The following is a 27920-nucleotide window of genomic DNA, read 5'->3' on the forward strand; positions in this document are numbered from 1 at the left end:
ATATTAAAATCATTTTTCCCACTATTTTTTACTGCTTTTAATAGAGCTACTAGAAAATTTTAAATTATATCTATGGGTAGAGGTATTAGCTAGCTAAAATCAAGGTGCCAGTGGTAATCATACTGCAATACATAAATGCATCAAACCAAAACCTTGTGTACCTTAAACTTACATGATGGTATATGTTAATTATAGCACAATAATAATAAATTTTAAATATTTACTTTTTTAAAAAATAGAACAGACTGATAGGTTGAGGGGCTGAGTGAAAAAAGGTAAAGGAATTAAGCAAAAAGAAATATTTTTGGCATTTGTCTATTTATGGCGCATAGACATACACAGCAGTATAGTGGAAATGGGCAAAGGGGGGTTAAATGGGGCCAGAAAGAGACTTGACTTTGGGTGGTGAGCACACAATGCTCTATGCAGATGATGTTTTATGAAGTTGTACCCTTGAAACCTGTATGGTTTTATTAACAAATGTCACACCAATAAATTGAATAAAAATTAAATTTAAAAAACAGAAAAAAATCATTTGGAAATAAAATATGCATCCCCTCCTCTCATCTCAAACCTCTGGAAACCACTAATCTCTTCTCCATCTCTGCAACTTTGTCATTTTGAAAATATTATACAAATAGAATCACACAGAATGTGACCTTTTGAGATTGCCATACTTCCGCCCAGCAAAGCATTATTTATTGTTTCTTTTTTATGTTTGATTATATGTTTGCTTGAATTTTTTTCTTTATATGTAGTAGTTTTTAATTTTGTGTTTATTTTTTTTCTTTGAGAGTTCGGTTTGTGCTTAAAGGATTAGGAAGTCCTTGTCCCTCCAGAGTTTTGGTACATATGCTCTTTTATTTTCTTCAAGCTATAGTATGGTTATTTATCTGTTTCATGTAACTCTTAAATTATTTGAAACTTATTTTATTTATTGTGTATTTTTTCCAGTAAGGGACCTGATTGGTCCAATACTGTGTTTTTAAAAACATCTCCTGTTATTCATTTGTTTTTGATGCTTCCTGAAATACTGAAGGTGCTCAGTAAATGCCTTCACCAAATCTAGGCTTACTTTTGAAAACAAAGGTGACTACGTAGAGTTTGAAATTATAGATCATTGGAAAAAATATTTCCTGTACCTTCCTTACCACATCAATTTCTCTTACTAGGTTTACTTGTTTTTGTATTCTGGTTAGCCCAGCATCCAGGGCACTAAATGGAAGACAGCAACCCTGGGTCACAATCCAAGAGAGCAACAGAAATGAACACACAGCACTTCTGAGGTCTGAGCTAGAGGTATTACCAAAAGCCTTACAAATTCAGGAGGAATCTTCTTGTTAACTACTGCTGGGGAAACTGAAGGAGTAACCCATGACATTGGAGAAGCAGGGAATAGTCTGTACCTAATGGAACGACACTTTTTTCCCATCTGAAGCATTTTGGGTTTTCAATTATGGAAATAAAATTAGATACTTATAGAAAAAGAGAAGTAAGAAAATAAACAGTCCATCCTCTAAGACCCAATTCAAATAATTTTGTGAATTGTCAGGTCAGTCTTTCCTACCTTTTGAAATCTTAGCTTGGCTGCTTAAGTCAGCAGACAAAGTAAAATATCAGTGGCTTATGTAGGGAAACTTAATACAAGAAAGGTGAAAGTTCAGACTATACCAAGGACTAGGATGTCTGAAGAAAGAGTTAGCTCTTGGCATAGTCTCTGTCTTATGCAGAAACATTTCTGATCTAGTAACTCTGTATTTATACAAATGTTTGGCCCAAGGGAGAGAAAGGGAAGTGTGCATAGATGTGAGCAGAGTTGAGCATAGTACTGTAGACCTATAAATGAGTGAAGCTGTATATGGACTAGATCATCCCTGAATTCATTCTTAATGTCCAGTTTCATACACTATTTCTTTTTCTCTGGTGAGGGGCCTGACCATGTAAAAAAATATATGTATTCTATATTTGAGTCTTTAGACTAACAACCAGCAAACTGTGTCAGTGAAATGAAAAAGTGAAAGTTTTTCCTCACATAGTACTTCCCTACTTGGCTGGTTGAACAATTAACAATTATGAGACAGACATATCTCACAGTGGTGCAACAGAACTGACCCATTAAGAGAATAATAACTATAAATCCCACCTCCTCCAATAAGCTGTTAAGGGCAACTCTAGTAAGAGTCCATTGGAATTTATCTCTTTCATATTCCAAAGTGATTAATTGATACTGCTATAATAATATTGATTGCACTATTTTTTTTTATTTTATTCATAGACTCTCCTTCCTTTCTATAACAAGACCATGCTTATAAGGGTAAAGGCAATAATTTACTATTTTTGTATCTTCAATGTCTATCACCATATCAAGAAATCATAGGTCTCAAAAAAAGCATACATATTAAGTTGTATTAAATTATTAAGTATTACTAAGAGATATGCATACTGTTATCTAAATACTGTTGGATACAATGATTAAGAACAAGGCCTTTGGAACTGCAAAAACCTGGGTCCTGAGTCCTTGATGTCTACTACTATCTGTATAGAGTTGAAAATTTTTCTAAGTACTTATAAGCTTTATTATTCTCATCTGTATAAAAGGATATAATAATAGTACTGATACAATAGAGATATTAGAAGTATTTTTCAATATAATTCATAGCATATGTTTAAACACAGTGTCTAGCATATAGTATGTATTCAATAAATGTTAGTAATTCTTTAGTTTAGGTAAAGGGAAAAAAAGATAGAAATACCTGTTAGTAGGTACTATTCCTAAGTGGAGGTTAAATTTAGTTACAGGAAGTAGACAATTATTTCTGCAACCTTAATCAAACTCAGGAAATAACCAAGTAGTTATTCACTTGGAGACAGGAATGCAGTATTTAAGTGAATTCTAAAGTTGTCCTCTGGAGAATTGATTGTGAACTTCACTCTTGACATGATGGCTAAATAAACAATTAGTTATTAACAGCTGCCTGGAGGTTTACTTTTTAATCTCCTGAACTAGCAATAAAATGAAGATTTGATTTTGAGATTTAAAAACAGGCAATAGACAATTTGCAGCTGAGGTGAAAAAGTATCAGGAAACAGGGAGGCTTAGGTCAAATGGTAAAAACACAATTTAGTTGCTGACCAAGAAGATGGGCTGAGGAGACACTTTTGAAGCTAAGTGAGTTGGGGACAATTTACCTTCCACGGATGGATGACTGGGACACTCCTCAATATCATTTAATGGGTTTCCCCCGAAGGGCACAGGAGCACTGCCTCACCCTGATTTGTTCATTTCCTTCCTCTGTGAGAGCACAACCTCAATTACCTGTGTATTTAATGTTGACAAAGCGCTACTTATATGATGGATACTTTTCTGAGGGTTGTGGAAAAGGAGAAAATTTTAATGACCACAACCACTAGACACATTGAAGAGAAAATCACGAGGACAAAAACCTCTCAAGCATCAGGTCAGAGCTGGACATCAAACATACAGTAAAGCCAAACTGTCTTAGGTCTCTATTCTGGGCTTGCCACCAACTTGTAGTGCAACCTTGGACAAGTGCTTTCACCTCTATGACTCCCTATTTCTTTATTTGTAAAATGGGAGTTAAGAGTAACAAGTTCAAGAGGGTATACGTATGTAGGCAGGACAGGGCCAGGATATGAAGTCTTTTCAACATCTGTGCGTGTTCTATACATGGAATTCACGCCCCTCCAACCTCAAAGAATTGATAATACAACCAACAGTCAACAAGGAGCAGTTTTAAAATGGATCCCTTAAGGGCGTCCAGAACCTTAAAGAAATATTTCTCATAGTCATCTTTGCGATTCCAACTCCTTCAGAACACAATTGTATCACGTAAGTTCAATTGCATGGTTGCCCCTCCAAGGAGTGAATCCCCCAACTGCTCTTCCATTAAGAACTGGTGGAGATCCCAGAGACACCCCTAAAGCACTCTCTCACTGTCTGTCACTGAAAAAGGTAACTTTAGCTCTGAGTTTCTGATCATTCCTTTTCATTAAATCTAAATGAAAAATAGTGAGCTAAGTTTTTGATTGTTTGGCAGAAAAGAGAGAAATAATTTTCACTTTATGATGATGCTAGACTAATTCTGACATCACTGGTCCTGTACTTTGCTATCACCAGTGGGCGTTGAACCCATAGAGGATCCATAATGACTGTTTAATAAATATTTCTTGAGTTTAAAACAAATGAAAAGTGTTTTAGAACCTATTACTAAAAAACTAATGTCTTTCTGCCAGATAGCCCAAAATATTTTGAATCTTTCCCCATTTGTTCAACGTCACATTAAGGGACACTCATCTTGTCACAATCAGTGATACTTCAAGAATATAAAACTTAAATATTGTATAATGACATTAAGATTTCTGCACGATTGATTAATTTTTATTTTTCTGGCAAAGGGTCCTCCCAGGATGCTCGTGAAAAATCATAGTGCAGGCAGAGAAGGTTTTGCAATTTTTTTCAGTGCTGCTTTAATTTACACAGCCACAGGGACCATCATGGAAGACAAGTGCCTTCCTACATATCTCACAAAGGAGAGTAACCTTCCTTTCAAGTATTACGCCCCTTGTCCAGTGCTAGGAAATTACTGACATAAACACAAATGTTTGAAGTCAGCTCGCATGACAGTCTGCATGTGCACTAGAGAGCACCCCCTGTGGGATATATTAATGTGCTGAATCCATACTGGAGGAATGCCTAAAACTGCTCCTGAACGTATCAGAGCCAGTATATAGACAACTCATGGGAAGGCTGGATTTGGTACTAAATTAAGCACCTATTTCAATTAGCCACCTGCATTTTACACCTCATGAGGCAGACAGTAATTCCTAGGACCTGCTCTTTCTCTCTTACTGCCGGGAATTTCAGCATTAATATAAAGTTCCCCTGTTATATTAACTTATTTAACCTAGCTTTTAGAAAACTGAAGCAGAACATAGCATGAATAAACAATGATTAATTTAGGTTGATGTCAGAATTAGTCTAGCATCATCATAAAGTGAAAATTATTTCTCTCTTTTCTGCCAAACAATCAAAAACTTAGCTCACTATTTTTCAGCATATTGTAACCTTACATCATTCATCTTAAAACAAGCCACTAATAAAGTGCCAGGACTTACTCACTCTGTGCTTTCAACATAACCTCCTCAAAACCTGACATATTTTAGTTTTGGAAACATTGCACTTTTTTTCACATTTTCTTCCTTCACATTCTAGCCATAATTCAATAATCCTTATCTTTCAGTAGTTAATAATATTTAAAATGTGGAAGCATGTCTTGTCCCCTAATCTCTACCAGGGCATCATACAAGGTGTTAGATTTGAATAGCCACAAAGATCATGCCCACCTGAGTATTTTTATTAACATATCCATATTGCTCATGAATCTATCTCCGTCTTCAGAAGTAACACACCTTTCTTTTACAATTCTCTATGTGATCACCATCCATAGGCCACTTACCACTTATGTCTCATGGGGAAGTCATGCACCAAAGCTAACAGCAAGCCAGGTGGTCTTTAAATACTACCCACCGGAAGGTCATTTACATCCTTTGGCCCACATCTCCGTCCTCCACATTCAAAGTCCGCAATATAGCATTTTCAAATTTCTGTTTCTGTGTCCCTCTACTTCCATCTTCATTACCACACTGTCTTCTATCTGGTTCAGCCTCCCCCTGCATTCCTCTGGCAAGATACCCTTGTGATTACTGATGCACATAGGGATAATCCATGATAATCTTTACATCTCAATAGTCTTAACTTGATTACAGCTGAAGCATTTTTCAGGCATAAGAGGATTTATAAGTTCTGGTAACAAAGAGGTAGCCATCTCTGGGGGACCACTATTCAGTCTACCATAGACACCTAAATCCTTCCCATGGTTATTTCTCCTAGAAATAAGCATGTAATTAGGAGAGGTATCCACAACTTTCAGTTTCATCACTTTGGCTCTTTATCTATGCCTTAAAAATTAGAAAAACAAAGTAATGCCATATCTAGAGAGAGAGAAGCATTACATAAATCACCAATATCATTAATGCAAAACAAAAAACCCTGAGAGGTACAAGGAGTTATTGACTCCTATCATTAATTCATTTAACTCTCCTGTTGGACCATAAAAGAAAAAAATATTCTGAGAAAATTATACTAGATATTTATATGCTTAGTTGATGAGGAGCCCCAATTCTTGTAACAATTGAGATCTGATCTTCCTAGTTGAACTAATATATTCAGTCCCTAATAAGTGGCATATAGCATTAAATCTAAAAATTAAATGTTTTATTATATGTTTTTCCTTTCTTCCTTCCTTGTCCCCTCCTTTCCTAAAAATGGAAACAGTATATATTTTTGAATGAACAACCAGAGTAATAGATGTGGTGGACATGGACCAACTTTGACCATTCTTCACAAAACATATTGGTTGGCCTTTGGAGAAAGTCACCATGTGTCATATCAGACAGGCATAGTGGCCTTCTTCTCCAATTATGACAATTATGAGACCCATAACCATCTCCACAAGGATGTTTTAACCTGAGAATTTAAAGATGGACATGAGATTTGGTATGTAGAGTAAAAGCTACAGGAGCTGTCAAGAAGAAAGAACACACCCTTCATCAGATTTGTGGCTTAAAAGCAGTACAGACAAGCTTGATACAACATCGCAACTAATTTCACCTAACAGTAACTCCAAGCCTCATTATACTCTCATTGTAATACATTAGTATGCTAAATGACATGCCCAACTCCACCACAGTTAGAAATGGGAAGCCCATTTAAGGACACAACATGGCTGATGGAGCTCCTCTGAGAAATCTCTACCACTTTCCCAGGTAGAGCCTGAATATCCCTCCCCTTTATTGAATACAGTAACCCCCAATTAAATGAATCTCAATAAAGGAAGAAAATTCCAGTAAAGGAGGGCTGCTCTGTCTGTCGAGTAGCCCATTCTCTGTCTTCACTAAAAAACTCACTTTCACTTTAAACTCTATTTGGCTCGTGTTTGAATACTTTTTTGTGTGAAGCCAAGAACCCATATTTGGTCACAGACCCTCAGGTCCCGGGACCCCCAGAACAACTGCATCAGACAGAGTAATAACCTTATTCATTACTCAAAACTAAAGTCAGATTCAGAGGCAAAGATAACACAAAGGAGATGACAAAATTATATAAGCAAATATTAGTGGGAACCCCCGCCCCAGAATTTAATAATGTATGTGGGAGTTTAGCAAGGAGACAAGGACTGGAAGCAGGAGCATGCAGTTGACAGGGTAAACAAAATATTTGTTGCCGGTAGATCATTCTATATACTTAAAAAAAAAAAAGTCCACACCCAATTTCCCATATCCAGTGCCTTTTGATTGTTCGGCAAGCCCTTTCCATAGCAACATGACACAATACTCATCTCTGTCATTTTAATTGAAAAGACCTTTTAAAGTTTAACAGCTTTGCAGAGAATGGACATTTTTACAATCTACATATTTTGTGGCATTTGATTTAATTTACAGCTCAATGAATTTATCTCTGACTGTCTGAAACTGACACTTTATATTTACTTCTTTTTCCCCTCTGCTTCTCCTTAATGATCTTGAACACTAATAAAGTTTTACAAGAGCTGTGACTTCCTGACCAAGCATAATGTTGTTCATCAGTGATAAGGCAGAAGGGCAGAGCTCTTTATTTCAAGACCACACTCAAATTTCAGAAGCAACATGTATTTTAGATTTCATTATTCTTAATTTATTATTAATATGTTCAACAAATACTAATAAATAATTTTAACAACATATTTACAACAGTCTAAATTTACATTTTCATCACAGTCTAAATGCAGATTTCAGTTCCAAAATCAAGTTATCACTCTTAGATGGACCAGGGTACATAACCAAGTCTGAATCAAATATCAATGGAAGAGAGAGGCAGAGCAAAAATATTTTCTGGATGAAATCTAGGTCCTAGATTTAGAAGGGAAAGAAAGTCAAAGAGAAATGCAAAGAAATAGAGAGGGAAAGAATAATAGGGGGAGATAGAAACAGAACATTATATAACTAGATTTCATTCTACCGGACCTTTGGCAAGTTCTCTGGGTAAGTAATACACAGAATAAACCCCAGTCAGATGAGTCCTTCTTTATGCTCTTGAACTGCTTGCTATGGTTGCAGCTTCAAACACCAGTGTAATTTTCAGGTGAATTGGTCTAAGCCAGTGATTATCAATGTTTTCATGTCATGGCACACATTAACTAATTACTAAAATTCTGCAGCACCACAAAAAATATGAAGGGGAGACCACCCCCCAAAACAGAATTTACTTATTTAAAAAAATGTGTATTCTTATATGTTTAAACTTCAGCCATCTTCAAAGTAATTTCCATTTGATCATTACACCTATCAAGGTGTTTTTGCCACTGCTTAAAGTAGTTTTTTTTCTTTTAATTTTGAAGTTTAATTTCCTAATTAGCAACAAAAGGATCATTAACCCAGATAGCAGCTGGGTTCTTTTTTTTTTTCTTTTGGTCTCAAATGTCAGGATTTTCTTTTTTTTTTTTAATTTATTTTTTCAAATACATTTGTCTCTGCCTTCCCCCAAACAATTTTCCTTTTCCCCGTCCCTCCCTCCCTCTCTCCTTCCCTCAACACTTCCCCTTTGGTTTTGTCCATGAGTCCTTGTTATATGTTCCTTGATTTTCTCCTTCCCTTCCTTTTCCCCCCACATCCCCTTCCTACTTCCTTCTTGTCTCTGTTGGTTTCTTTTCCTTTCAGTGTTGCTGGTCTTATTTTCCTTGCATCTTTGTATTGTTGGTTAGTTTCCACTTATAGGTGAGATCATATGGTATTTGTCTTTCGCCCTCTGGCTTATTTCGCTTAGCATAATGCTCTCTAGTTCCATCCATGCTGTCATGGAGTGCAGTAGTTCTTTTTTTCTTTCTGCTGCATAGTATTCCATTGTGTAAATGTACCATTACTTTTTGATCCAATCATCTACTGATGGGCATTTAGGTTGCTTCTAACGCTTGGCTATTGTAAACTGTGCTGCTATGAACATTGGGGTGCATAGGTTCTTTTGAAAAGGCGTTTTGGGATTCTTAGGGTATAGTCCCAGCAGGGGAATCACTGGATCAAAAGGCAGTTCCATTTTCAGCTTTTTGAGGAAATTCCACACTGCTTTCGACAATGGCTGCACCAGTCTACATTCCCACCAACAGTGGACTAGGGTTCCCCTTTCTCCACAGCCTCGCCAGCACCTGCGGTTTGTTGATCTGTTTATGATGGCCATTCTGACCGGTGTGAGGTGGTACCTCATGGTGGTTTTGATCTGCATTTCTCTGATGGCTAGCGATGCTGAGCATCCTTTCAAATGTCTCCGGGCCCTCTCTATCTCTTCCTTGGAAAAGCGACTGCCCAGGTCCTTTGCCCATTTTTTGATTGGATCGTTTGTTTTCTTGGAGTGGAGTCGAGTGAGTTCTTTATATATCTTGGAGATCAAACCTCTCTCTGATGTATCATTAGCGAATATATTTTCCCATAGGGTTGGCTCCTTTTTCATTTTGCTGATGTGTTCTTTAGCTGTGCAGAAGCTTCTTATTTTGATGAGATCCCACTTGTTTATTCTTTCCTTTGTGTCCCTTGTTTTAGGAGACATATCAGTGAAAAAATTGCTGCGTGGGATATCTGAGAGTTTCCTGCCAATGTTCTCCTCTAGGACTTTGATGGTGTTGTGACTTATATTTAAGTCTTTTATCCATCTTGAGTTTATTTTTGTGTATGGTGTCAGCTGATGATCCAATTTCAATTTTTTGCATGTAGCCGTCCAGCTCTCCCAACACCATTTGTTGAAGAGACTATTATTGTTCCATTTTATGCTTCTGCCCCCTTTGTCAAATATTAGATGCCCATATAGACCTGGGCTTATTTCTGGGCTTTCTATTCTGTTCCACTGGTCTATGGGTCTGTTCTTGTGCCAGTACCAGATTGTTTTGAGTATAGTGGCTTTGTAGTACAGTTTGATGTCTGGTATTGTGATCCCTCCTACTTTGTTTTTCTTTCTCAAAATTGCTGCAGCTATTTGGGGTCGTTTACTGTTCCATATAAATTTTTGAAATGTCTGTTCTAGTTCTGTGAAATACGTCCTTGGTATCTTAATAGGGATTGTGTTGACTCTATAAATTGCTTTGGGTAGTATGGATATTTTGATGATATTAATTCTTCCAATCCATGAGCACAGTATATGCTTCCATTTATTTGTGTCTTCCTTAATTTTTTCCTTCAATGTTGTATAGTTTTCTGCATACAGGTCTTTTACCTCTTTGGTTAAATTTATTCCCAGGTACTTTATTTTTCTTGTTGCTATATCGAATGGTAATTTTTTTCTGATTTTCTTCTTCTATTGCATTGCTGGCATACAAAAATGCTTTGATTTTTTAATATTGATTTTGTGTACTGCTGCTTTGCCAAATTCACTTATTAGGTTGAGGAGTTTTTTCGTAGAATCTACAGGGTTTTCTATGTACACTATCATGTCATCTGCAAACAATGATAGCTTCACTACCTCCTTTCTTATTTGGATGCCTTTTATTTCTTTTTCTTCCCTGACCGCTGTGGCTAGGATTTCCAATAACATGTTGAAAAGAAGCAGTGAAAGCGGACATCCTTGTCGTGTTCCCAATCTTAGTGGGAAAGCTTTCAGTTTTTGCCCGTTGAGTATGATGTTGGCTGTAGGTTTTTCATCTATGGCCTTTATTACGTTGAGGAGTGCCCCATTTATTCACATTTTGCTGAGTGTTTTGATCATAAATGGGTGCTGTACCTTATCAAATGCTTTTTCTGAGTCTATCGAGATGATCATGTGGTTTTTATCTTTTCTTTTATTTATGTGATGTATTACATTTATTGACTTGCGTATATTGAACCATCCCTGCATCCCTGGGATGAATCCCCCTTGATCATGGTGGATAATCTTTTTAATGTATTGCTGGATGCGGTTTGCCAATATTTTATTGAGGATTTTAGCATCTATGTTCATCAGCGAAATTGGCCTGTAGTTTACTTTCTTTGTAGGGTCTTTATCTGGTTTTGGGATGAGGGTGATGCTGGCCTCATAAAAAGAGTCTGGGAGTCTTCCCTCCTCTTGGATTTTTTGGCATAGTCTGAGAAGGACAGGGGTTAGCTCTTCCTTAAATTATTGTAAAATTCTCCTGTGAAACCGTCCAGCCCTGGGCTTTTGTGTGCTGGGAGTTTCTTGATGACGGCTTCAATTTCCCCAGCTGTTATAGGTCTGTTCAAGCTTTCTGTTTCTTCCTCCTTCCGTGTAGGAAGATTATACTTTTCTAAAAATTTGTCCATTTCATCAAGGTTTTCAAATTTCTTGGCATATAATTGTTCATAATAGTTTCTGATGATCATTTGTATTTCTGTGGTATCAGTTGTTATTTCTCCTCTTTCATTCCTGATATTATTAATTTGGGTCCTCTCCCTTTTTGTCTTGATGAGTCTGCTTAAAGGCTTGTCAACTTTATTTATCTTTTCAAAGAACCAGCTCCTGGAGTGGTTGATCCTTTGAATTGTACTTTTCGTCTCTATGTCATTCAGTTCTGCTCTAATCTTGACTATTTCCTTCATTCTACTTGCTCTAGGATTTATTTGTTGTTGTTTCTCCAGTTCTTGAAGTTGTAGTGTTAGGTCTTTTATTTGAAATGTTTCTATCTTTTTTAGGTAAGCCTATATTGCTATGAACTTCCCTCTCAGGACCGCCTTTGCTGTGTCCCATAGGTTTTGGACAGTTGTCTGTTCATTTTCATTTGTTTCCAGAAATTTTTTGATTTCTTCTCTTTTCTCATTATTGACCCATTCATTGTTTAATAGTGTACTGTTCAGTCTCCATGAGTTTGAAAGTTTTTGAAGTTTCTCTTTGAGGTTGATTTCGAGTTTCAAGGCCTTGTGGTCTGAGAAAAAGTTTGGTATTATTTCAATTTTTCTGAATTTGCTGAGGCTTGCTTTGTGTCCTATCATGTGGTCTATCTTTGAAAAACTTCCACGAGCATTTGAAAAGAATGTGTATTTTTCTTCTTTGGGATATAAGGTTCTATATATGTCAGTTAAGTCTCTTTGATTCAGTGTGTCATTCAGCTCCGCAATATCCTTATTGATGTTTTGTTTGGAAGAGCTGTCCATTTTTGACAGTGGGGTGTTGAAATCCCCTACTATCAGTGTGTTGCTGTCTATATCTTTTTTGAAGTCATCCAACAATTTCCTTATATACTTGGGGGCTCCTATATTGGGAGCATATAAGTTTACAATGCTTATGTCTTCTTGATAGATTCTTCCTTTAAGTATTATAAAGTGCCCCTCTGGGTCTCTTTTTATGGCCTTTCTTTTGAAATCTATTTTGTCTGATATAAGTATTGCAACCCCTGCCTTTTTCTCTTGCCCATTTGCTTGGAATATTTTTTTCCATCCATTTACTTTCAATCTGTGTAGGTCTTTTGCTCTGAGGTGGGTCTCTTGTAGGCATCATATGTGTGGGTCATGTTTTCTTATCCATTCAGGTATCCTGCGTCTTTTGACTGGGGCATTTAGTCCACTTACATTGAGAGTTATTACTGATAGAAACTTATTCTTTTTTTCCCTCTGTACCTGTGTTTTTCTCTTTCTCACTCTTTTCTTTCATCTTCTTAAACCAGTCCCTTTAGCATATCTTGGAGTGCTGGTTTGGTAGAGATGTATTCTTTTAGCCTTCTTTTGTCTGGGAAACTCCTTATTTCCCCTTCTATTTTAATTCAGAGCCTTGCTGGGTAGAGCAGTCTTGGTTGTAGGCCCTTGCTTTTCATTACTTGGAATATTTGTTGCCATTCCCTTCTGGCTTGTAGTGTTTCTGCTGAGAAGTCAGCTCTTAGCCTTAAGGGGCCCCCTTGTATGTTACTTTCTCCTTCTCCCTTGCTGCCTTGTGGATTCTCTCTTTGTCTTTGATAGTTGCCATTTTAATGATGATGTGTCTTGGAGTGGACCTCTTCGAGTCCCTCTTGAGTCGGGTCCTCTGTGCCTCCTGGATCCATGAGACCCTTTCTCTCCTCAAATGGGGGAAATTTTCCATCATTACTTTTTCAACGAGTTTCTCAATCCCTTGCTCCTCCTCTTCTCCTTCTGGTATCCCTATTATACGGATATTATTGCGTTTCAGGTTGTCCTGCATTTCCCTAAATGCCTCTTCATTCTTTTAAGTCTCTTTTTCATTTCTTGTTCTTTCTGGGAGTTTTTTTCTACCTTCTCCTCCATCTCAATGATTGGATCCTCGGCTTCATCCAGCCTGCTTTGGATTCCTTCTACTGTGTTCTTCAATTCAGAAATGGTATTCTTCATATCCTCTTGTGTCTTGATAGTTTCTGTGTCCTTTTCCAGGGTGATATAGTTTGCTGTAAGATCCTGATAGTTTCTCTGCAGTTTCTCATAGTTATCTTTGAGCTGGCTGAGCTCATTGTGCTTCCTTAAACCATTGTTTTGAATTCAATATCTGATAGTTCCCTTGCCTCTATTCCATTTAGCTCTCTCTATGGGGAGTCCCTTTTTCCACTCATTTGGGGGAGAACTTCTCTTTCTTCCCATTTTTGTGAGTCTGTTAAGTAATTTATCTATTTACTTATTTATTTTTGCTTCTGCTTCAATTGGGCCATTTAGATTTCCTAACTTTGTGAATTAATCTTCTATGGTAGTAGGCAGGTGTTTTTATTTATTTATTTTTTTTACTTTTTTTTTTTTTTTTTTTTTACCTTTAGTTTTCTTTCTGGGCCTGTCTCTGATGATGTCAGTTGTTGACCATATATGACCTTGGGTCATTTTTTTCAGCCTTCCAGGAGTCTATTTTCTGTGTTTGACTCCTGCTTTGAGCAGCTCTGTGACCCCTTCATCCAGGGATCCACTATTTCTGTGGATCGCTTTGCACTCTCCCGCTGGCTCCTTGAGCGCGCTCCCCAGCCCAACAGGATCCTGGGCCTGAAAGGATCCCCAGCCTGCCTGGGTGCTTATTCGCCCAACCTCGCGCACTCGTCTAGTGCCTGGGCCCAGTGGGCGCTCCCAGACTGGTCCGTTTAGGATCTTCTATTGTGTGCTTTCCCTGCTTTTGGCTTTGGGGGCGTCACCTACCCTCGACATGGAGACTATGGAAATGGGAGGAAGTCAGCTCCAGGACTCTCTGGTTAATCCTGTCTCCAGTCTCTCCGCCAGGGACTCTGGGCAGCTCTGTGACCCCTTAGGCCCAGGATCCACTATTCCTGCGGACTGCTCTGCACTCGCAGGCCCGCACAGGTAGATTTACACCTGCCCTCTCGCCGATCTGCGCACTCCCTCACAGGCCCCATTGGCGCCAACCTGTAGGAGCCCTCGCCAGCCTGCGCGAGCCCTCGCCAGCCTGAGCCTGTCCACACACACGCTTGCCAACCCTTGCCGGCCACCCAGCGAGTGTGTGCGCCTGCACTGGGTGGTTTTGGGCTCTCTATTGTGTGCTTTTCAGCTTTTGGCTCTTTGGGGGTGTGGCTTGTTCCCACACAATGGAGACTACAGAAAGGAGAAGGAGACCGGACTCCGCGGTTCCTCTTCCTGTTCTTTGCCCAACACCTCTGTCTCCAGTCTTTCCTCAGGGGTCCTTAGGCAGTTATGTGACCCCTTCAGCCAAGGATCCACTATTTGTGTGGCCCGCGTTGCAATCGTGAGCAGTCTGGTTCCTGCACGCCCCGCGCTTCTGCCTCTATGGGAGCGCGCCCTGCCTGCCTAAAATGGAGACTACTGAATGGGGAGGGAGTCGGGACTCCCCGATTCCTCCTCCCATTCTTTGCCCAACACTTCCGTGTCCAGTCTCTCCTCAAGGCTCTCAATGCAGCTGTGTGACCCTTTTGGCCAGGGATCCTCTATTTCTTCCAGCTTGTCTGCACTTAGCCTCTCAGCTCACACGTGCACAAGCTGTGTGCGGAGCGCACAAAAGGCAGGTTAATTGATTCCCTTATGTCTGAGCGCGATGGAAGCTGCAGAGTGGGAGGTGCGTTATCACCGGGGCTCCGCCAGCCGCCGTCTCAGTTCTCTTCACAAAGTTTTCCTCACCAATCTTTTCCTAGGCACCAGCCCACTCTGCTGCCGCCCCTACCCAGAGATCAAGGAGGGTGGCTCCCACTGCAATTTTTGCATTGGCCCTTTAAATGTCTCTTTGCATCCCCAGCCGCCCGACTCTGGCAGAGAGCACCCCTAAGCTTTTCAGGATTGCGTTTTGTCTGTGTGTTTTCCTGTTTTTAGCTGCTGTAGTTTAGAGGTCCCCGTTTATGATTCAGACCCCATCTTCTCAGGGGGAGTTAACTGGCCATTTCAATGTCCCTCTGGTGCTGGTGCCCATGGGCACCCAGCCCACCCTCTCGAGCCTCCACCACACTTCTCACCCTTGGGATGTGTGAGAGTTGAATCCACTGTCTGTCCGTGGCTCCAGGGCTCCTCTCCCATTATCGTTCCATTGTTTTCCAGGTGATTACTCCACTATTTAGTCGCAATCCAGTTTGGTCTTGGGAGGAGGTCAGCGTGACTCCCATTCACTCCTCCGCCATCTTCCTCCTGGATTCTTAATCAAAGTATTTTTTGAACTCATCAATTTTGATGCCTTGTAGCATTTCTACTGTTTTTGTTTCACCACTTCCACATTGGCAAAACATTTCCCTTTAAGGGCATCTTTCATCTGGGGGTGGGAAAAAAAAAGTCACTTAGGGCTCTCCCTATTCTGGTGAATAGGAAGGGTGGGGCATAGGGTTCATGCCATTTTTGGTCAAAAACTGCTGAATACTCAGCATGGAGTAAGAAGTGTGCTCCTAAATCACCCATCATGAAATGGGCAAACAGGTTGAAACAGTCTAAAAAAAAAATTCTCTGAAGCTGAACGCAGCCTCTCACAACAATGTCAGCTGGCACACTGATACATATGGGTTCCTAGAACACTCACCTAATGTGGGAAGCCTGTGCTACAAAAAGCCTGCCCTCCAGAAGAAAATTCCATTGTGGGGGAGGTTGGCTCCCCTCATATTTTTGCTAATCTAACAAAAAAAATAGATATAATTTTGATTCATTCACACTAGACAGCTATTGTTGTGTTTGCTATTGCCATTTTTTTAAATTTGACAGTCTAAGAGAAAACAGGCCAGTACTCCTGACTAAAGAGTCAGGTATTGCATGTTTTAAAAATTCTTGGAGCACCCCAGTTATAAAAATCACAGGTCTAAGCCATTGATGACTCATGAAATAGAGCATGAGAAAAATACTTAGGGCATGAAAGAGAAGGCCAATTCTAAGAGCCTACTATTTAAACTCAAAATCACTTGTTTTCCCCACTCAACCAGAGCTTCAATTCTAGTACTAGGTACAACGAAGGTGTTTTTCCTTGAGTCTGGCCCATTCTTGTAGAAAAGAGATACATGTGTGTGTGCATGCACACATGCACAGGTATGTTCTTAAGATTTATATAATTGGACTATTGTTATTATGCTCTTAACATTATAAGGAAAGAGACTGAATTCTATCAAGTCACTGAGCTACATGTCTATCTATATAGCCATGCATTGTATTGACGGGTATGTTTTCTGAGAAATGCTTTGTTAGGCAATTTCATTGTGCAAACATTATTGAGGTCACTCGCACAAACCTAGACAGTATAGACAACTACACACCTAGGCTATATGATACAGCCTAATGCTCCTAGGTTATCAGCTGTACAGCATGTGACTGAATACTATAGGCCATGGACCTTTACGCTTGAAAGTGCTTGTGTGACTGGTTTTGTCAGTTATACTGTATCTATTTTGTACATTGGCATTTCAAATTTGAGAACAGGGTTTTCTGGCAAATATGAGATGATAGAGAAAGAAAGAAAGGAAGAAATAAAGGAAGAAAGGAATAAAAGAGAGAAAGAAAAAGAAAGGAAGGAAGGAAGGAAAGAAGGAAGAAGGAAAGAAAGAAAGAAAGAAAAAGAAAGAAAGAAAAAGAAAGAAAGAAAGAAAGAAAGAAAGAAAGAAAGAAAGAAAGAAAGAAAGAGAAAGAGAAAGAAAGAAAGAAAAGGGGGGGAGAGAGAGAGAGGGAGGGATGGAGGGAAGGAAAGGAGGGAGAGAGGGAAGGAAGGGAGAAAGAAAGCCATTATTTTTGCTTAATTCCAACATTTCTTTGATGGTTCAGAGTTCACGTGACAGGTAAGGGAAATATATTTATTAAGCAACTATGTTATGTGCTGGTCTTTGTTAATGTATTATTCCTTTTAACTCTGCAGCCCTGGTAATTCAAGCTATTCAACTAATTTTTTTTTTACTTCAAGTTAATTTACACAACTAGAGATAAAACCAGATCTGAGAATAGTTCACTTTTTTTCTAACATCTCTACTACACCAAAGGGAAGTGATTTGCTTCAGGTTTCAAAGTTGAATACAAGAACCACGAGTAAGGAGCTGAAGTCTCATGTTTCTATATGTAGAGCTTATTCTATGTCTACAAACACCAAAAGTATCATAAAATGAATGTCTTCCTTGTAAAAACACCCATATAGATAATAAAAACAGTTGTAAACAAACTAAAAGCATTAATTTAAAACAACTCTTAATGAATATGCAGATAAATAGCATCATGAATACTAATATATTGCCAATCCTCTGTGGTAGCTAGCCATAACTACTAGTTCATTGCACTCAGTAAGTTTTACAGCCAATAATTCAACCACTCACTTGTCCTGAATCACAATGTTCTCATGGTCTGGGCTAGCCCTGGCTGGGTAAACATAGATGCAGAAGCACAATAAAAATAATAATTGAAAAATAGCTTGAATATGTACCATATGCCAGGTACCAATGCCAGAAGCTCAAATTTTATAGATATTTTCATGTAAATTTCCCCACTACCCCTTAAAGAAGTTTATGAGCTTTATTTTGTGTATATATAAACATGATCAAGGTACAAAATATTCAGTATGAATTCATAATTTCACTCTAGAACCTCTACAACTTTGCTTTTATGAGCTCTGAAACTAGCCAAACCCCTTAATTTCTCTGAGCTAAATTCCACCCTTTAAAAAAGGTATATTATTTGCCTCAAGTGGTTCTTTGGAAGATTAAGTAATATATGTCAAATGTATATTCTAGTGTCCAGCAAATAAAAGAAATTATTATATTATTAACAATAAAATTATTTTAATACATGAATAATTTTTATAATTCCTCTATATATGTTTATTTTTAACTACTTAGTACTACTTACATACCTGCTACCTTTGCATCTGTCCTTTCTCTGTCTTTGCATTATTTCTGAGTTCCTGTCTGACTCCTCTCCTGGAGCACCTTCCCAATCTGCCCCTTCCTGCCCCATTCCTAGGGCCCTTATGTTTAATTCATACAGTGCTCCACAACCAAGAGTATCTGTCAAGACTATATTTGTCATTAGGAATCAAGGTCATCACTAGTGGGATGAGGTTCAGGGAAAAGACTCTAGGCCCTAGAATCAGGGGTACAAGATGCTGACTAGCAAGCACACTAGCAGCGCTCATTTTCAAGATTATCTGGCAGAGACTGAAGACATAAAGAATATGAGTCAGGAACTAAAAATAATCTACAAACCAGAAACTAGAGCATCAGCTGCTAGGTAACAGGGGCCCGATTGGCAGAACTAATATACAAATTTGAACCAGACTAAGACAAAGGCCATTTGAGATTGGCCACAACAATGCTTTGTGCCCTGGCTGAGAGACTCAGGTATTTGGAGCGTTGTCCTGAGCACTAAAGGGTGCTGGTTAGATTCTTGGTCAGGGCACATACCTAGGATGTGGGTTCAACCCCTGGTTGGGGCATATATAGGAGGCAACCATTTGATGTTCCTCTCTCACATTGATCTCTCTCTCTCTCTCTCTCTCTCTTTCTCTCTCTCCCCCCTTCCCTTCCTCTCTAAATCAAAAAACATATCAAGTTAGAATTTTTTTTTAAAAAGAATGTTTTCTTGGACCTATTTATTTTTTATTTGTATTAATTTATTTTTAATTATAATTGACATAAAGTGTTAGTTTCAGGTGTACAACATAGCAATTTCACATTTATACAAGGGGATCATCACAATAAGTCTAATAAACATCTGTCACCATACATAGTTATTATAGTATTGATTCTATTCCCTATACTGTACATTACATCCTAGGAAACCATCAACAAGATGAAAAGGCAGCCTACTACATGAGAGGAGATATTTGTAAATGATATACCAGTAAAGGGTTACTTTTTAAAATATATAAAGGACAGATACAATTCAACATCAAAAAATAATCAATACAATTAAAAATAGGCAGAGGACATAAATAGACATTTTTCTAAAGAAGAAATGTGCATGGCCAACAGACACATAAAAAGAAGCTCAACATCACTAATCACCAGGGTAATGCAAATCAAAATCACAATGAGAGAAAAAATACAAAGAAAAGAAAACCACAGTGAGAAATCACCTCACAGCTGTCAGAATGGCTGTTATCAAAAAAGACAACAGATATGTGTTGATGAGGATGTGGAGAAAAGGGAACCCTTGTGCACTCTTGTTGGAATTGGAAATTACATATTGGAATATGTAAAATAGTACAAAGATTCGTCAAAAAAATTAAAAATAGAAGTACCACATGACTGACTAATTACACTTCTTGAAGCTAACATTTAAATCTCTTTGTCTAGAATTGACACTAGGTTTTGACTTAAATGTAAGCTGACAGTGTTTCAAATACTTCCAGGTAAAAGGAAAAACTGAGGACCAGGAATGGCCAGACACCTTATTGCCTTTTGCATCAATTTTCTCATCTATAAAATAGAAACAATATATCTCCTGCCTACCTCAAGGCATGTATAAAAATCACATGATACTATGTATGTAAAAGGGCTATGTAAAGTATAAAAATGTGTATCTTCATTGGCTTTATTTTTCATAGCATTTATTACTTTCAAGTGTTCTTTACATTTTGCTTATATATTCATTCACTAGTTTCTGTGTCTCTTTCCCAAACTGTGAAGTCTTAGAGGGCAGAAATCTGTACTTGTTTTGGTCACTGATCTATCCCAAACATGCTTCAGCAGAAAAGTGTTTAGTATATGTTATACAGGAAAAAAATTTTTAAATGAATAAATATATTAACATTTATTATAATCTTAATTATATTGGTTAAGACAGAGTTGATAAGGTTATTCTTCCATAGCAAATTACTATAGATATAACTTTAACTCAGGGACTGGCTAAAATGATAAGAATATCAGATTCTATCTCTAAAGAGAGACTTGTTTCTGGAAAGGTAAGCCCCATTGTATTTATCATATTCATGAAGTTAAAACAACTCATCTGTTTAAGAGACTTGCTGGCCTAAGCTACAGCAAAAAAACAAAAACAAAAACAGAATTTCCAGTGGCCAAATGGCTTCACCTTTATTCCTAAATCCAATGACAGCATGTATACAATTCCACTTAACTAACATCATTCTAAATGTGATTAGATTCAGCCAAGCAAATGTCTATATTGGACAAATAACACCAATTCCCTGAATCAGCTCTTTCCAACTGGCCTATTTGGTTGTATATAATCACAGACTGAAGAAGATTTGGATCAGAAAGTAGCATGTGATTGTTCCAATCTCATTCTTTAGAACTGGGCTTTCCATTCCCTCCCTTGTGGGCCACAATCTGCATTTGAAACAAGAACAAATAGACATTTTTTCAAGAAGACAATGAAGCATGTAATTTAACTGTTTAAGGATTAATTAAATGAGAGTAATAGAGACAGTGTGCATAAGGACCTCATCTACCCATCCATCCAATAGCAGAGGTAAGAACACAGAAAGGTATGGCGATACACAGTGTGCAGCTAATCAATGATGGCTTCCAGGAAGGAATGCTTTAAATGATGAAGAGTTAACTTGATAAAGAGAAAACAAAGAATCTCCCAGCAGAGAGAACATCATATATAAAGGCCCAGAGATATCAGTAGGTAAGTTACAAATTCAGGGAAATACAGGTGTTCAGCATGGCTGGGATAAATGGTGCGTGTCAACTAAAGTAGGACTTGAGCATCATTGAAGGGCACTGCCTGGGGACCTTTGGAAGCCTCAGAGTTCCAGAGCACATGACAAACTGTTAGGTCCTATCTAAAAATAAAAATAGCTGACATTTACTAAGGACGGACTCAATGTTAGTCACAAAGAGGTTAAGTAACTTGCCCCAAGGTCACATAGCAAAGTGAGGTTGCCAGGATGGAGACCCAGTCAGTCTGGCTATAGAGGCCATGTTCCAAGTATATTCATGGCCCTGAACCTGAAGGCTATGAAGAAGCACAACCACAGTGGAAAGGCCATCCTCTGGGTTACTCTCCCTGTCATCTCTTGCATGGGTAGAACTGCAATGCCTTCCCTAAGGACAGAGTGCAATGTCTTCTCTGTGGGCACGTTGCTGCATCCAGAGCCCTCGCAGAGGCAGCGCAGATGTCCTGCCAGATGGTAGCCACTTGGACCTGGGCCCTACTATGGCAGGCAGCCAGGACAGTTGCCTTGTACTTGTAATGGTTGTAAATGTCATCATCTCACAAACTGGACAGCTGGACAGAATGCCCAGAGAAAAGCAGGTGCTGAGCATGCACCACATGGTTTTGCTGCCCAAAGGGAAGAAAATCACAGTGTTCCAGGACACATCCAGGACTTTGTCTTTGGAATAGTTCTCCTTGCTACACTAAACAACAGGCTCCATTATATCTGGGAAGTGAAAGAAACATTGAGGGAAAAGGTTATTCACAAACATTTCTGGTTACATCAGCCCTCTGGTGAGCCAGGCTTTCCTGATCTACCACCTTCCTGTTTACCTTCATCCTTCTATGTTCACCTTAGGTATGCCTTCCTCTCAGAAGGCTTCCATAATTATGTCTAAAATGAATTAATAAACAGCCCTGTCCTCTAGGTATTCAGTCCTATAGGGGAAAAAGGACATGTGGTAAGCTACAAATTCAGATCAATATATAGAAAGTACCACATGGCCCAAAGCAGAAAATGACAATTTTCTTGGTAGATTCACAGAAAGCTTCACTGAAAAAGAAGTATTTGATTTGGGTTTCAAAGTATAAGAATTCACTAAGGAGATGAGAATCTGAAGGGACTCAAAGAAAAGGATCATAAGAATAGAGGTTTATGGCTTTGAATAACAATGAACAGCTGAATAAAGCCAGTAAGCAAAAAGCTTTATGGACAATGCATTGGTTTGCTTTTGTTGTGTAACAAACTACACAAAAACTCAGAGGCACACAACGACAAGCTGCAGGATGCTAGTTATATCATCTGGGCTTGCTCACTCCTTTGCAGAGGACTCTGTTCTAGTCAGTGCTTGTCTAGAGCAATTCAACGAGAACAATTCTGTCCCATTTGTTCATCATCTTCCTCCAGGACCAGCAAAATAGACTAGGCAAGCTTTTCTCATGGTGATGACAGAAGTGCAAGAGTAAATAAGGCCAGTCATCCAAGTAGTTTCAAAATACTCCTTATGGCCCTGACCGGTGTGGCTCAGCTGGTTGGGCATTGTCCCGCAAAGCAAAGGGTTGTTGGTTCAATTCCTGGTCAGAGCACATGCCTGGGTTGTAGGTTTGGTCCCTAATCAGGGTAAGTTCTAGAGGCAACTGATCGATGTTTCTCTCTCACATCGATGTTTCTCTCCCTCTCTTTCTCTCTCCCTTCCCCTCTCTCTAAAAATAAATAAATATTTTTTTAAAAGATGTTGCTTGTGTCACATATGCTAATTCTTTACTCAAAACCCATCCCGTGGTTGAACATAGAGTCAAGGAGTAATGAAGTGAACACCATGTTCAGCGGGAGGGCATTTTACTGCATGAGTACAGAAAACAGTAATGCTTTGGAGACACCAAAATATGTGGATATGTGGGCAGTAACCAACAGATAAGCCTCGTGGGGCAACTATGAACGAGATCATGGGATGCACTGTGGACCACACTAATGGAATTATCATGGCATCCCCTCTTTTAAGCAAGGAGTGAATTACAGCATTTTAAATAAATTAATTAAATGATTATATATGCTTTTGAGAATGATCTCTTTTGTCTGAATGTGGAAGGTAATTTTGAGGGCATCATAAATAGAGACAAAGTTGAGTTTTAAAGTTTTTAAGTAAGGCAGTAGCAGAGGACACAGGAATAAGGAGAATTCGATGGTATATTTAAAACTGCTACAATATGTGGTATCCACACAGTGGTATAAACGCAGTGGTGAGGGGAAAAAGGGGTGCTTAAGATTCCTCTCTTATCTGTCTGGGGTAACGATAGCCCTATCCAAAACAACCAGAGGAGGCAAAAGAGTTATAAAAGGGAAACAACAGGACAATAGGTCAGGTTAGCACATAAGTAGCCAGTGAGACTCCTAGGGAGAAGACGTCCTATAGGTCAGGGGTCCCCAACAGGTCCATGGCCTGTTAGGAACTGGGCTGCACAGCAGGAGGCAAGCTTGAATGTAATGTGCTTGATCATACTGAAACTATCCCCTACCACCCCAGTCCACAGAAAAACAGTTTTCCACGAAACTGGTCCCTGGTGCTAAAAAGGTGGGGGACCACTGCTGTAGGTAGTTAAAGGTGAGCAGGAGAGAATTCTAATCTGAAAATACAATTTGATAGCGACTGGTACTCACATGGTAATGAATGTTGTAAGCATGTAAGCACACGGTCCGTTTAGAGACAGACACGGACAAAAGCATATAGTGAAAACTATAGAGCTTCAAATTTATTAGTGGAGTATATTTTTTGGGTCACTTTGCAAATCTGAAACACACACAGACACACATAAAACAAGTTGCTAATGCAATTCCACAGAGCTGTAGATTTCATGAAGTCTATTTACAAAGATCATTTAAAGATTGTAGAAGCCAGGTTGCAAACCCCTGATTTAAAGGATGAACAGAGAGAAAATAAAATAAAAGAAATAGAAAGGAAGAGATCTCATCACAGATTAGAGATAGAACCTGGACTTCTGAGTTCATTAAATGCTAAAGTCCTAGTCAAGTTGGAAAGTTTAGGATAGACCTTCAGAAAAAAAAATCAAATACAATTAATTAATTAATTAATTAATTGGGGGAAGAAACTGAGCAGCTAAGAACTGAGACAAAAGTAACAGGACAGTGGAAAACCATGACTTTTAGTCAGCACCCAATTCTCAAGGCCATCCCAGGCTTACAAGTGAGTATTAAGTTCCCTTTGCACTGTTACGTGGGCTGCGGATAATTATACCACTTGACAGGGCAGCACAGGACCCAGTTGCCAAGTTAACCAGGAGGTAGCTACAGGTCAAAAACTAAGGGCCAACATAAGGGACTGGGGAAAGTAGAGGCTAAACACAGTATTCACAGTTACCAGGATTCCTATGAGATGACAGAAGCTGAACTTAGAAGCTTGCAAAACAATCTTATGTATTAGGACTAAAAGAGTAAAGTAATCCCTTGATTTCTTAGAGGGCAGGGGAGTGTAGTTCTTGTTCACTAGTATCCAGCACGTAGGACAGTCTCTGGCAAACAGTATGAATAAATACATGGCACATGAATGAATAAAGGCAACTCTATGAAACACTTAAGAACTTTCTCTTTTTAAGCTTATAAATGCCTCTCTTCCCTAAAACATGTCGGCTGCTCTAATAATAAGCCTGTTGTCTTTCTAGGAAAATACTGAGTCCTCTTTTCTAATTAATTCATTTTATTGTTGGTAGCTCAACCCAAATGTGAGACATTTAGAAAACTCAGATACAATATAAAGTGTTTCATTATTATTTTTCAGTTCTCTCTGGCGCCAAGCAAATTTAGCTATAAACAAAAGCTAATAAACCCTGATTTAAAAGCTATAACGCCTCTAGTGAATGCACTAGAGGTATAACAAGATGATGCAATACCACAAGGCCCTGTTTTAGTTAAAAGTCACGTTAATGATTTCATCCTTCATAGTTGCCCAAAGAACCCTGAGAAAGAAACCTTCAACTCTTACATCGTTTTCTGTCTTAAGGGTAATGAACCATATGTGTAGACAGCTGCACTGTCTGTAAACTATGGTCATTAATTAGACAGGAGACAGGACATATCCAGGGAGAGGCAGGCAGAGAGAGAAGGGTGAGACTTTGAAAAGTCACAGCGATTATTAATAACAGAAAGGGCAGGGAAAAGGGTAAAATGCTTGTCCTCCATATTTCAAATATATTACATTGCCCATAGCAGTGAGGCGGTAGAAAGGTCTGGAAAGCACAGTGAGTATTTCGGCCCTGTGAATGAGGCCAGAATTAACCAAAACAGGCAAGGATAGACATAGATTCCTATACAGAATTCTAGAGACTATGTCAAATTGCTGAACTATTTTGCCCAAGGAAAATTGTATCATTAGTTTGAAGAAGATATTTATAGTGTAGAAAGTAAACCAATTTAAAAAAGAGACAGAGAGCATCAGGTCTGAGCTTTCCCCCAAGCATCAGGTATGAATCCCTAACTAAGATGCCAGAAACTTGGAAGATGGGGAATAGTTCACGGAATATCGACAAGAATTCAAGTATGGTCAGGGCAAGCAAGGGCAAAGGTCATGACCAGCATGGACAGACTTAATGGCTTAAAGGGCCAGATCCAGCCAAAGAGGTCAGTCCAGTCCAAGAAAGCGCAGTGCGTACCCTGGTAAAATTAGTAAATTTATGGGACATACTAGAAATCTTGAAAAACATAAATAAAAAAAAAAAGAGAATACCAGGAACATGTGTAAGCATTCCTATTTATTGAAACTTTTGTAATCATCACCAATTATTCCCTATACTAATTCTGACAGAAGCCAGTGTCTATGATCAGAAACTAGCACATAAGCACCTAATGTCTGGGATGACACATGTCCATACAACACTTTATTCATAGTGCCAGACACAGTGACCAGAAAAACCTCAGTCAGGATTTTTAAAGTGAATTGAAGCAGATGTTCAATGGAAAAAGGAAATAGCCTGCCTAAAAAAAGAACCAAAAAATATACTGAAGAGAGAACAATAAAGTAAAAAGTCAGGAATCTTTTTGATGCTAATGATGTGCCAATGTAGGTTTATCATCTGTAATGAATGTACCACTCTGGTGAAGGATGTTCCTGACAAGGGAGGCTCACATGTTTGGGGGAAGAGGGTACATGGGGAATATATGTACTTTCTGCTCAATTTGGCTGTAGACTTAAAATCACTCTAAAAAATAAAGTCTATTTAAAAAGTTGAAATGTGAGAGTGAAAATGAAAAAAATCATAAACTTTCTGCTCTATAGAACACCAAAAGAAAAAAAAGGAATATCAGTGCTGAGAAAAACACTAGGATAGAGGGGCCAGGCACACTGATAAAAGGAAGGGCGATATAAAAATCCGATGAAGAGTTGTGTACATGAGAATTTAATCGTAAGATTTACATGGGATGAAGATCCCTCTAGCAGTTATATGGCAGGTCGTTGAGCCAGTACCATAAGAGTCAAAGTAGGCAGACCATTAAGACACTACTACTGAGCTCACCCAGCCATTAAATAACAATTACATGAATTAGGACTTTGGGAATAAAGGGGATGAGACATACGACTTCTATCCAGAAAAAGACAAGCCATGGTTAATATAATGAGAGTGGTTTGTGCGACTCCAATGTAACCTGGCAGCCAAGGAGAGTGGACTGGAATGAGTATGTGTGAACAATGACGACTTCACTGTACTAGTCAGTGGGGTGGTAGACACCACTGAGTGAGCATGTGTACTGTGTGGCTCTCACATTAAAAATAACTGAACAAGTAGAGCAACGCATCTACAACAAATTTTGCTTTAAGCTTTAACATTCCTCTGCAGAAACTATTCAGATGATTCAGAAGGCCGCAGCTGTGGGCCACTTGTGATTGGCAGCTTCATCATGACAGCTCGCACGTTCACACATCATGTCTCATGCAGAGATTTTTGGTGAAATATCAAATCTATGACTCAGACCTCCTAGAGCCCAGATTTGGAGCCCTGTAACTGTGGGCTTTTTCCAAAACTCAAATCACCTTTGAAAGGGAAGAGATTCCAGACCATCCATTAGATTCACGAAATACAATAGGGCAGCTGATGGCTATTGGGAGAACTGTGAAAGGTCCCAAGGTAACTACTTTGAAGGGGACTGAAGCATCATTATCCTATATACAAAGTTTCTTGTATCTTGTATTTTCCTCAGTAAATGTCTCTTTTGTATATTAAATGGCTACATACTTTCTGGACAGACCTTGCATATTAATTGGGTAGAACTGATCTAACTTTGTAACACTTTGTTTCTTAGGAAGAGAAAAAAGAAAAAAAAAAACTCTAGGATAGCTTCCAAATCACTAACTTCATAGCCACAAAACTTAGTAGGCACTCAATAAATGATTCATGGTTGAATAAATAAAACATGCACACTGTTCAGATTCTTATTATCATAAAAACTATGGTGATAACATTTATTTGCTCATTTTTAAATTTAGGCAGCATTTGTTGAGCACCACATAACTACTGAGTTAAATGCTGAATAAGGTTGAAAAACTAATGAAAAAAGGGAGAGAATGCACCATGTGGATTATGAGCATGTGCTGTGTTTGAGGGACTCCCCTGTTTTAAATATTCCTGTTCCAGTGTTCCCAAGAGGAGATTAGGACTTGTCAGACACAATCCTGATTTGGTTCATGAAGTCCTGGCATTGTGATGGTGGCCAGCAGCTCTCAACTGTGTGACTGAAAAGGCCTGTGCAGATCCTTCTGCCAACAAAGCTGGACCACTGCCCCTTCTGAAGTACCAAGGCATCAGGTTGGCTATTGGATTATTTGCATCAGAAATTCTCTTCACAAACATGTGGTACACTGCCCCCT

This window comes from Pteronotus mesoamericanus, unplaced genomic scaffold (genome assembly GCF_021234165.1).
Source record: "Pteronotus mesoamericanus isolate MK-2021 breed Mesoamerican mustached bat unplaced genomic scaffold, CSHL_Meso_final contig_33, whole genome shotgun sequence".
In the NCBI taxonomy this organism is placed as follows: domain Eukaryota; kingdom Metazoa; phylum Chordata; class Mammalia; order Chiroptera; family Mormoopidae; genus Pteronotus; species Pteronotus mesoamericanus.